A 10950-nucleotide genomic window follows, 5' to 3' on the forward strand; every position below is an offset into this window, starting at 1 on the left:
CTAAAGACACATTATCTTGAACTGTACTAAGTGCTTCTACTATTAACATGTGGTCTTGGTCCCCGGCTGTTTCCCACTTTGGCAGTACTTTTGAAATCTGCCACTGGCTAGTTCCTAATGCCAATAGAGCTGACTGTAAAGGCTTCTTCAATTTTGTTAGGCTACCTGCTGCAGTGGCCAGTTTTGGCCATCCTTTGGCTGTTGCATCTAGTTTCTTAGAGAAGTAAGCAACTGCCTGTCATGGTTTAGGCCTGGCACAAAGCCAGTGCCCCCATGAGAATACCCTCTCCCTGGTGTCTGCTGTGAGATGTGACCAGGAATAAGCAAAGCGGGCTCCTGCTTAGAAATAAAGAAAACTTTATTAACTAAACTACAAGAAAAGAAGAGGGAAAAAAACTATAAGGGGAAAAAAAAAAAAAGAGAACCTTACAAAAGCACCTTCCTCCTCCCCCCCACCAAATTTCCCAATGCAATGCATTCCCCCAAATCACCAACTCTCAGTCCGGCACCACCCTTTAGAATATTCAATCTTCAGTTCATGAAGATGAGAGGAGTCCTTCTTGCACCATAGGCTTCCTCTGGAAACACGCTGAAACCTCGTGTGCTTCCATGTCACTCAGCACCGCCCGGAAAGTCCTTTGCCATCGTGACATCTTCCTTCCATGCCCAGTGCTCTCACCACTGTGCATGGACTAGAGCTGCTTTTAGGGTTGTCTTTTAAGGGTGCCTTGTCTCACTCCAAAAAAGGCACAGTCTCTCCTTCTGTCTGTCCCCCCCATTTTTTCTCACCCCCTGGGGCCGAGGGATACCCACACTGAACCCTCCTGGTTCTGAGGCACTGCCTCCCCCTAAATGCAGTCTCTGTGTCACAGGAATAAAACTGGTTCAGTCTATGGCCACACAAGAAAAGTCCAGCCAAAAGGCCACTCTGTCATCTCTCCCCACACTCAGCCAGTCTTCTCCACTTGGGCCTAGTCCTTGTTATCTCATCTCTTATCTCTCTTCTTATTCAGTTCCAGGAGGATCAGCATTTTTGCAAGGTCTCAGTCATGTAAGGAAAGGGTTAAAAATTTCAGTCTCTGTCTGTCCCAGAGCTCCGGCACTCCCACACTGCCCTGCTGGCACCTTCTCGCCGCACTCCCCCCTTCTCCTCCTCAGCCGGCTGCTATCACATTCCGTCCCTCTCTCTCTCCTGGGGAGGGGGGGGTGGCTGCCCCATGTCTCTTGATGCTTTTCCACCCTTCCATCCTCAAGGGCCTCCTCACCCTCCCATCTCTGTCCAGCCCCAGGCCTATCACATGGCTGCCCCTCCCCTGTCCAGCAGCAGCAGCCGAACGGGGGAGGGAGATCCGACCTCTTTGCCTCGAAGTCCCAAGAGAAACTCCCAGGGGCGAAGCTCTGCTTTTAACCCCTGTGTGTTCTCAGAGGTGTGTCCAAACCCCACTGGCCACATCAGGTGCCAATATTAAAATCTGAGCACCCACTGGTTTGACCACAGCATCCCAGAATTCCCACTTCTTCCTGGTCAAACGAGCACACTGCCCTTCGGTGTGGACCCAAGTCCTGAGCCAGTATTCCCAGGGCAATTCCCTGTCTTTCATGGGAAAATAGGAAGAATGGTTTACTTACATCTGGAAGTCCCAAAGTTGGAGCTGACATGAGAGCATTCTTTAGCTGGTGAAAGGCCCATGTGGCTTCTTTTGTCCACTGGAGATCTCTGCTTCCATCGGCAATAAGAGCACAGAGGAGTCTGACAAGCAGTCCATAATTATAAACTCACAGCTGGCACCATCCTGCCATGCCTAAGAAGGATCAGAATTCTTTTATTGTCTGGGGTTTTGGGGTTTGGCATATGGCTTCCTTGAGAGCCTGCCCTAAAGTCTGTTGCCCAGCACTCACTTCGTACCCCAGGTAGATTACTTTCTGTTTCACTACTTGTGCCTTTTTCTTTGATACTCTGTATCCTTGGAGTCCTAGGAAATTCAAAAGGCTTACCGTCCAGGCCACACATGCTTCCCTCGTCCGAGTGGCCACTAGAAGATGGCTGCAAAAGCCTTCGTTCTTCCTGTGGAGCTTCCCAGGACTCCAGATATATTGCAAGTTGCTCCCCAAACAGAGTCGGGGAATTTTTGAAGCCCTGAGGCAATCTGGTCCATGTGAGCTGGGTTTTGTGCCCACTTTTAGGGCTTTCCCATTCGAATTCAAAAATTTTCTGGCTGGCTTCATGGATAGGGAGGCAAAAGAAGGCATCTTTTAGATCTAAAACAGTAAACCAGGTTAGCTCAGGTGTTAGACAAGTTAAAAAAGTGTATGGATTGGCTACCACTGGATACAAATCTTCTGTTATTCTATTGACAGCCCTCAAATCCTGTACTATCCGGTATGACCAATCAGATTTCCAAACAGGTAAAATAGGAGTATTGAAATCAGATTGGCATTCTTTCAGTAACCCTAACCACAGAAAATTTTCAATTATTGGGCTGATTCCTTCCCTATCCTCTTTCTTTAGGGGGTACTGCTTGATTCTCACTGATTGCGTTCCCTCCTTGAGCTTAATTACTATGGGAGAGGCATTTTTCTCCCTCCCTGGTACATCAGAGGCCCACACCCCGGGAGTACCTCACCTAGTATTTCTTCATCAATTTCTTCCTTAATTTCAATAGTGGTTAGGGTTAACTTTAATACGTCTATGTACTTTTAATCATTCACCTCCAGAGTAATTTCCCCATTTCTGAATGTTAATGGTTGCTTGTAATTGCTCCAATAAATCTCTGCCTAAAGGTGCCTTTGGTGAATTGGGCATGTACAAGAATTTATGAATACCCCATTGTTTTCCCAATTTATACCTCAAAGGTTTGCAAAAATATGCCCTTCCAGACTGGCCAGTTGCCCCCTACACTACAACATAATCATTTTCCACAGGTGTGTGTGGGATCTCAGCACCTCAGGACTGAGGTGCCGAGTCACCGAGACCACCCTTGGGGGGCTCGGGAGTCCTGGAATGTTGCCAGAAGTGTCTGGTGGCTGGACTTTGATCCTACACAGGAGACGACACTTGTATGAGGATAGGAGGATTTCACCGGAGTGAATGGTGAAGGGATTAGTTAATTAGAGAGTGAAACACAGGGTTTAGGATTTCTGTACAGGGGGGTTTAGAGAAGTAAGATGGAGGAATTGGGGCGTGTCCTGTCCTTCTTCTTCTTCTTCTTCTCCTCCATCTTCTGTGGTGATGGTGGCACTTTGGGATTGGTCATTACTAAAAGTGCACTGGGCAATAAGGGTGAAAGGTATTGGGGAAAAATGATAAATATTGTACACGTAACTTTGGGTATAAAGATAGGTGACCGCCCGGAGGGCGGGGGAGTGTGCTCATGGCTGGCTGCTGAGCAGACCTCTGTCGGGCAGAGGGAAAATCTTTTAGATAAACAATTAATAAACACCGAGACCGAGAAAAGAACTGAAGCCTCTTCTCGTCCTTTGAAACGCGGGCTGCCCCAAGGCCACCTCGGGCCTTTCCAGGCCATCCAAACAGCCGAAAATCAGACAACTGGCATCCGCTGGGTGAGCTCGAACCCCCACCAAAACCTTTCGGGGGGGGAGCAGCCTCGAAGCCCTGAAGAGCAGAAGAGCCAAGAGGGCAGCTCCGACCTTCGACGAGCTCCCAGGAGAGCGCTGATAACTCCTGAGGAGAGAAGCCTGAAGAAAAAGAAAAAAAAAAGAGAAGAGGAGAAAGAAAAATGGCCAGGAGAGTCTGCAAAAAACAGCAGTCACTGAGAATTCCATCTCTCAGCTTCTGCCGAAGACAATTCGTAGCAGAGCAGCCCGGACCGGAACCAGGAAGGCGCCTCTGGGACCATCTCTCGTGACCTGCTGGACGGAGATCGAGACCTCTGGACTGCCCTGACGACAGATTTGGTAAGAAGGTCCAAAAATAAGAACATGGGGGGCACACTTTCCCAGGAACAACAGGAAATTTTGTCCACCTTACAAGGCGTGACTCGAGCATACACAGAAGGGATCCCAAAGAAAGAATTAAAACAGTTATTGTTATGGGCAAGGCTAAACTATCCACTAGCAGAAACATGCCTGCTATTCGAAGTGGGGTTTTGGCAGGAGATTAACAGACATTTATATTTCTTAGCAACAAAAAAGGACGAGACAGCGTTAAAGCTGTTATCGCCAGCAAGAATAATGTTAGAAGGCATATCGGTGCAATCGAAATGCCGGGAGAAGCAGTGGAAGGCTGCTGTGCCCTCAGAAAGAGGGGGGGAGCAAGACTCCGGGAAAAAATTAGCTCTAGCCTTAAGAAGCCAGGGGGAAAAGGCTCTCGAGGAAAGAGGGCAGGAAATAATATTAAAACCCCCGGTCCCAAAACCCAGAAACCCCAGGAAACTCCTAAAGCGTCCTGAGACTCCCGAGAGCTTGGAGGACTCAGAATCGGAAAGGGGGAAGCGGGGGGGAGAGAAGGGATCGGGGAGGGCGCTTTCTTGCGGAGGTGCGGCTACGGCGGAGCAGGCAGGGAGCGCGGGTGAAGAGATAACGAAAGACACGTGTTCCGGTGCGGCTTTCCTCAGCTCTGGGCCGGGGGTGGCAGCAGTCCCGGCCGGCAGGGATGCAGAAACGCGTGCGGCGGGCGAAACTCTCAAAAACCGGGGGGGAGAGGAGTCACATACCAGCGCGGGGGCGTCCGACACGGGCAGCGAAATAGGGGAATTTGCGCAGCCCCAGAAGGCTGCCATGGTGAGACGCAGGAGGCGCGCGGCAGTGACGTCAGACCCGGTGCGCAGGTCGGCCCGGATCGCGGAGCGCTCCCAGGGGCCAGCGGGAAGCGGGCTGCATGCACCGGTGGGGGGAGGAGTGAACACAGCATCAGAGGAGGAGGAGACAGAGTCAGGGGCAGACCGAGGGGAGGAGACCTCGGAGGTGGAACAAGGGGGAGAGAGTGACGTCAGCTCGGGAGAGACAGGGAGCGGCTCGGAGAGCACGCATGCGCAGAGAGTAGAGCGCGGGCGGGGGTGGGCCAGACCCCCTGTGATGTCTCGGGCAAGGAGGGGCCATGCTAGGGAGTCCACATCCCAGGGCTCCACCCCCTCTCCAGACTTGGTGCCTTTGGTTAAAACCCTCGGAGTCCAAGACTCACCCCTTCAAGGGAGACGTTCTGGTGTTCAAGCCCCAATTTCAGCTGAATTAAAAGCCAAGCAAACACGGTCTCAAATGAGTTCGCCGGCATGGCAGCTGGCCGGAAGAGGAGCAGTCGAGCTCACGCCGTCATCTGAGCCAGGGAGGCCGGTGATAGCGCCACCTTGTTGCAGGAAGACAGAAGTGCACGACATGCCGGATCGGGTCGGCGGAGCCACAGCGCCATCTCGTGGCGAGACTGCAACAATGCAGCAATTTTTTCCAACATTATATAAAAAGAAAAGCATTTTAAAGAAGACAATGCCAACACAACAAAGGGATTATCCATCGACTTCAGGATTTCATGAAGATGATGAAAGCTCAGATGAAGAACAGCTACAAGAAGAAGATGTCATAAGGATCACAGCATCGAAAGGGGTTCCTACATGGATGCTGTCAGCAGCAGAAGCAGCTAAGAGCTTCTTGCATTCAGTTGACACAGCAAAAAAGAAATATCAACAGGATCCTCGAGCTTCCTTTTCGGATTTGGGAGCGAGGCCAAAACCCTCAAGGCGAGAAATGAGACGTGATAAATCACCAATGACATCCACAATACCATTATTTATGCAAATCCCAGCGGAACCTCAAGAAGAGGAATTTCAAGAGCCGGTGAAGACAATGGATTGGAAGCGAATTAGAAAAGCATTGGCAAAGGAAAAGCATTTATTTCCGGGATCAGGACAATGCCAGTGACATATGATGCCCAGGGACAGAATCCAAGGTGGGAAAGGATGGGTCATGAGATACTCAAAGATTTAGGGAAGGCGGCTCAAACTTTTGGGCTGAATTCACAATACTTCAAACAGCTACTAAGAGGGACATTCGCTACATATGATCTCACACCATATGATATTCGAAGTATTGTGGCAATGATTCTCACTGACACGCAAAGCCTTGTCTGGGAAAAAAGGTGGAGAAAATATCTTGCTGAATTACGGAACAGATATCAAGGTGGGCCAAACGCGAACCTCACAGAAGGACAGTTAGCAGGAGATCCTCCAGATGACAACCCAGGGGAACAAGCAGCTAGGCTGCCACGAAGAGTGTTAAGTGACATCAAGGAAGCAGCGAGAATGGCAATCATGCAAATCACACCAGCAGGAGCTCCAGAAGTCCCGTTCTCTTGCATCAGGCAAGGTCCCACAGAGCCATTCATGTCGTTCATAGATCCACTCACGCAAGCCGTGGATCGACAGGTGACGATAGAAGAAGCGAAGAGGCCTCTCTTGGAGAGCTTAGCTTTCGGCAATGCCAACCCGGATTGTCAACGGGTGATTAGCGCCATGCCAGGATGGTCATCCTTGGCAGAGATGGTGGAGGCATGCAGCAAGGTGGGGACACCTCAGCATGTTGCAGCGATTGTGAAGAACGAATTAAGAGAGGAATGGGAAAAACAGTTAAAGGGACATTCAGAAAGGCAAACAGAGGACAAGACACTGGAAAAGATGTTGGAAAAAATACTGCATCAACAGGATGAGAACATCAACAAAGTTCTTGCGACGATGCAGAAAAAGAACAATCCCCCAAGAGGACAGTGCTACAGATGTGGGGAGTTTGGGCACATGAAAAGGAATTGTCCACAAACACATACGCCAGCGCCTGCACAGAAGGCGGAAAGGCCAGTTTGCGCATGGTGCGGAAGAGGAAGACACTCTGTGAAAGAATTTTATTCCCAGACAGACGTGGACGGAAATCCGTTACCGCATCCGGGAAGCACAAGGTCAGAGCGGGCTGGCGCGCTCAGACACAAGTACTGGCGGTGTCACAAGAGCAGATGGGGCAATCATCAGTGAGCGACAAGCAGACGCCCTCAGCAAAACCCTCAGCCGATTCCACAGTGACCCAGACCTCCTCCCACCAGGGGCACAGTGTGCATTGGCAGCTTCAAAATTAGTATGCTTTTTAGATGAAAGTCATGCGGAGATACCAACGGGTATCCGCGGGGACTCATACAAGAAACAAGATTTCTTGATAATTGGACAAGATAAGTGCAGTATTCTTGGACTCATTGTCTATCCAACAGTTATCTCAGCGGACAAAAATACAGAGTTGACAGTGTTGGAAAGAGCACTTCGTCCACCATTGACTGTACCAGAAAACACTGTGTTTGCGAGAGCCTTCGCATTGCCGCCTCACGCAGTTGGAGAGGTCATGTCAATCTTCGACGAAGAAGGTTTCCCTATGAAGGAACATGTTGAAGTACATGCAACATGGGTGAAGCACATAGGTCGAGACCGACCCACGCTCACATGCCAATTGACGTGTGGGAACGGAACAATAGCGATCAGAGGTATGCTCGACACAGGGGCAGATGTAACGGTAATATCGTACATCTTTTGGCCACGCAGTTGGAGCTTGGTCGTGCCATTGGGTTCTCTCTCAGGCCTAGGGGGAGCATCTCTGTGTCTGCAAAGTGAGAATTCTGTCGTTGTCACGGGACCAGGAGACAAGACGGCGATCATTCGTCCTTTTATTGTCCAAAAACCGATCACAGTCTGGGGTCGGGACCTTTTGGCACAATGGGGCGGGAAGATTGAAGTGGATTTTTAGTAGGGGTCACTGCAGCACTCGCCACACTGAAGCTGACATGGAAAACAGATGATCCAGTTTGGGTGGATCAGTGGCCCCTTGAGCGGAAAAAGTTGAGTGCTTTGAGAAACCTGGTCCAAGAACAATTGCAGGCGGGACACATCAAGCCAACAGACAGCCCTTGGAATTCTCCAGTGTTTTTCACCAAGAAAAAACTATCGGGCAAATGGAGGTTGTTACACGATCTCAGGAAGATCAACGAAGTCATAGAAGACATGGGACCGCTTCAATTGGGACTTCCATCTGTCTCAATGATTCCCAGAGATTGGCAGTTTGTGGTCATTGACCTCAAGGATTGTTTTTTCAGTATCCCACTCCATCCGGATGACGCTCCGAGATTCGTCTTTTCAGTTCCGAGTATCAACAAGGAAACGACTCTGCAGCGGTACCATTGGGTCGTTCTTCCACAGGGTTTAAAAAACTCTCCGACGATCTGTCAATGGTACGTGGCACGAACTTTGGCACCAGCGCGGAAGAAATTTCCGAAGGTAAAGATCATTCATTACATGGATGATTTGCTCATTGCAGCATCAACACAACGGGAGCTGCAAGAAGCTCGTGACTGTGTGATCGCAGAGGTGCAAAAGGCAGGTCTGGAAATCAGCATTTCGAAGATTCAAGAGGTTGCACCTTGGAAATATCTAGGGTGGAAAATTTCAGAGAGAACAATAAAACGCCAAAAAATGGAGATCAGCACCAAGATCAGAAATTTGCACGATTTGCAACAGCTTCTGGGAGAAATCAACTGGATGAGGCCGGTTTTGGGAATCACAAACAGCAACATCCCAGCGCTGCTCGATCTCTTGAGAGGAGACACAGACATTCGGTCTCCCAGGACACTCGCGCAAGAAGCAAAGAAGGAGTTGGAGAAAGTCGCAGACGCGATACAGAAAAGGCAGGCACATCGATTTGTTCCAACGTTGCCTTTTCAGTTGGCAGTGCTGGGGAAGAAAACACAGTTCCATGGTTTGATCTTCCAATGGGACGAATCGCAAAAGGACTCTTTGATAATCATAGAGTGGATTTTCCTACCACACAGGCCCTCAAAAACAATTCTCACAGATTTGGAGATGACAGCACAGATCATCATAAAGGCGAGAACAAGGTTGCTGACAATGGCAGGAAGAGAATTCTCAGTCATCAGGTTACCCTTGAAACAAGACTATTTCGATTGGGCAATGCAGCAATCGAAAGACCTGTTAATCACGTTGTTAGCGTTCCCAGGAACTTACACAGTCCACTTTCCACAACGTAGAATACTGCAATCGCAAATATGCTATAAAGCAAGACCAAAAATAAGTGAAGAACTTTTGAACGGGATCACAGTGTTCACGGAAGGCTCAGGGAAGACACACAAGTCAGTGATCACATGGAGAGACTCAACGACAGGGGATTGGGAATCTGATGTGAGGAAGGTTCAGGGCTCTCCACAAATTGTGGAGTTGGCAGCTGTTGTCCGAGCATTTCAGTTGTTCGAACAACCTCTCAATCTGGTGACAGATTCCGCATATGTTGCGAGTGTGGTCAAGAGATTGGAAGGTTCGCTCTTGAAAGAAGTCAGTAATGGGGTTTTATACTCCTATCTGACGAGCTTGAAAACACTGCTAGAAAGCAGGGAGAGTAGTTTATCACACACATTAGAGTGCACACGACACTTCCGGGATTTTTAGCGGAAGGAAATGCTCGAGCGGACAGGTTGACAATGCCCATTTCGCAAACAGTGCCGGACATTTTTGAGCAGGCAAGGTTAAGTCATGCGTTCTTTCATCAGAATGCGCAAGCGCTGATGGAGTCCTTTCGTCTCACAGAGTCAGGCGAGGGAGATCATTAGTGCTTGCCCAGACTGTCAGTTTGTGCAGCCACCTTCTTCTACCGGAGCTATCAATCCGCGGGGACTGCAAAGTCTTCAGTTGTGGCAAGCTGATGTCACGAAATATCCATCTTTTGGGAGGCTCAAAAATGTTCATGTTTCTGTGGATACATTCTCAGGTGCAGTCTTTGCTTCAGCACATGCAGGGGAAACAGCAGACCATGCTTGCCGACATTTTCTGCAGGCATTTGCAGCATTAGGTGTGCCTCAGGAGATAAAAATAGATAATGGTCCAACGTATACAGGCAGGGTGCTTGACAAATTCCTGAAAAGATGGGGTGTCAGACACACGTTTCCACATTCACCCACAGGTCAGGCGATCATTGAAAGAACACATCACACCCTGAAATCCCTTCTGGACAGACAGAGAAGGGGTGAGCCAGAGGCAACACCTCACATGAAATTAAATAAGGCACTGTATGTGTTGAATTTCCTAAATAGCTCATCCTCGGAACCTAATCCACCAATCGTGAGACATTTTCTAAACAGCACACAGGCAAAGCTAAGGGAAAATCCTTTAGTTTTGATCAGAAACCCAGAGACAGGACAAATAGAGGGTCCTTTCAAACTAATCACTTGGGGCAAGGGTTTCGCTTGTATCTCCACAGATCGAGGTCTAAAGTGGGTGTCGGCGCGGCACGTGAAGCCATTCCGAACGCGAGAACGCGAGAACGCTGATCCAAGAAACAAAGAGACGAGTACTCAGACAGAAGTCGAGACTCAGACTGGAAAGAACAATTCAGAAGAAAAATAAAAAGAAACTAAGGACTTTGGGGATTTTTATATAAGAGCGAAATAATGAGTTTCATGATGCTTATGTGCATCATCCTTTCATTCATTGCAGTAAGCAATGGAGGAGATTTACCTGTTAATCAGCCAAGGCAAAATGTATGGGAGACTTTAGCTCAGGCAGCGAATCTAGATAGTATTTGCCTGACACATTCGAGGCCAGGAAAACCATTTTCTGCATGCATGGTTGGATTGCCAGTGGACGAATGGCCAGTTCCAGGGCACTCCGCAGTTAACATTTCGCAGGTCATTAAAGATCCTGTGAAAGAGTGGTGTGCTTGGACACATCTACTTCCTGTGGCTTCTACAGAACCTCAGGAATTGGAGATTTTTGGGTCCATGACAATGGAATTCTGCATGCAGTTTGAAGCTCCGAAGGCCACAAAGGCAAAAACTATCGATTTGACTCCCATTCATGAGTTTTATAAGAATGCATCAGCTTGGTGTAAATATACAGAGAAAACTACCAAAGGATCGATCCAAGTCCCAGTGCAATTGCCACGGGGTTTGTTCTTAATTTGCGG

General features: G+C 48.9%; 1 long non-coding RNA gene across 1 annotated transcript; it reads left to right on the forward strand.

The window, feature by feature from the left end:
* Window positions 1-3705: 3705 nt before the first annotated feature.
* LOC141726214 (uncharacterized) lies at window positions 3706-10510 on the forward strand. Its single transcript, XR_012577555.1, has 2 exons — window positions 3706-3915; window positions 10246-10510. It is a non-coding gene; the product is annotated as an uncharacterized LOC141726214 (long non-coding RNA).
* Window positions 10511-10950: the final 440 nt, after the last annotated feature.

Source organism: Zonotrichia albicollis, chromosome 33 (assembly GCF_047830755.1).
Source record: "Zonotrichia albicollis isolate bZonAlb1 chromosome 33, bZonAlb1.hap1, whole genome shotgun sequence".
NCBI lineage: Eukaryota > Metazoa > Chordata > Aves > Passeriformes > Passerellidae > Zonotrichia > Zonotrichia albicollis.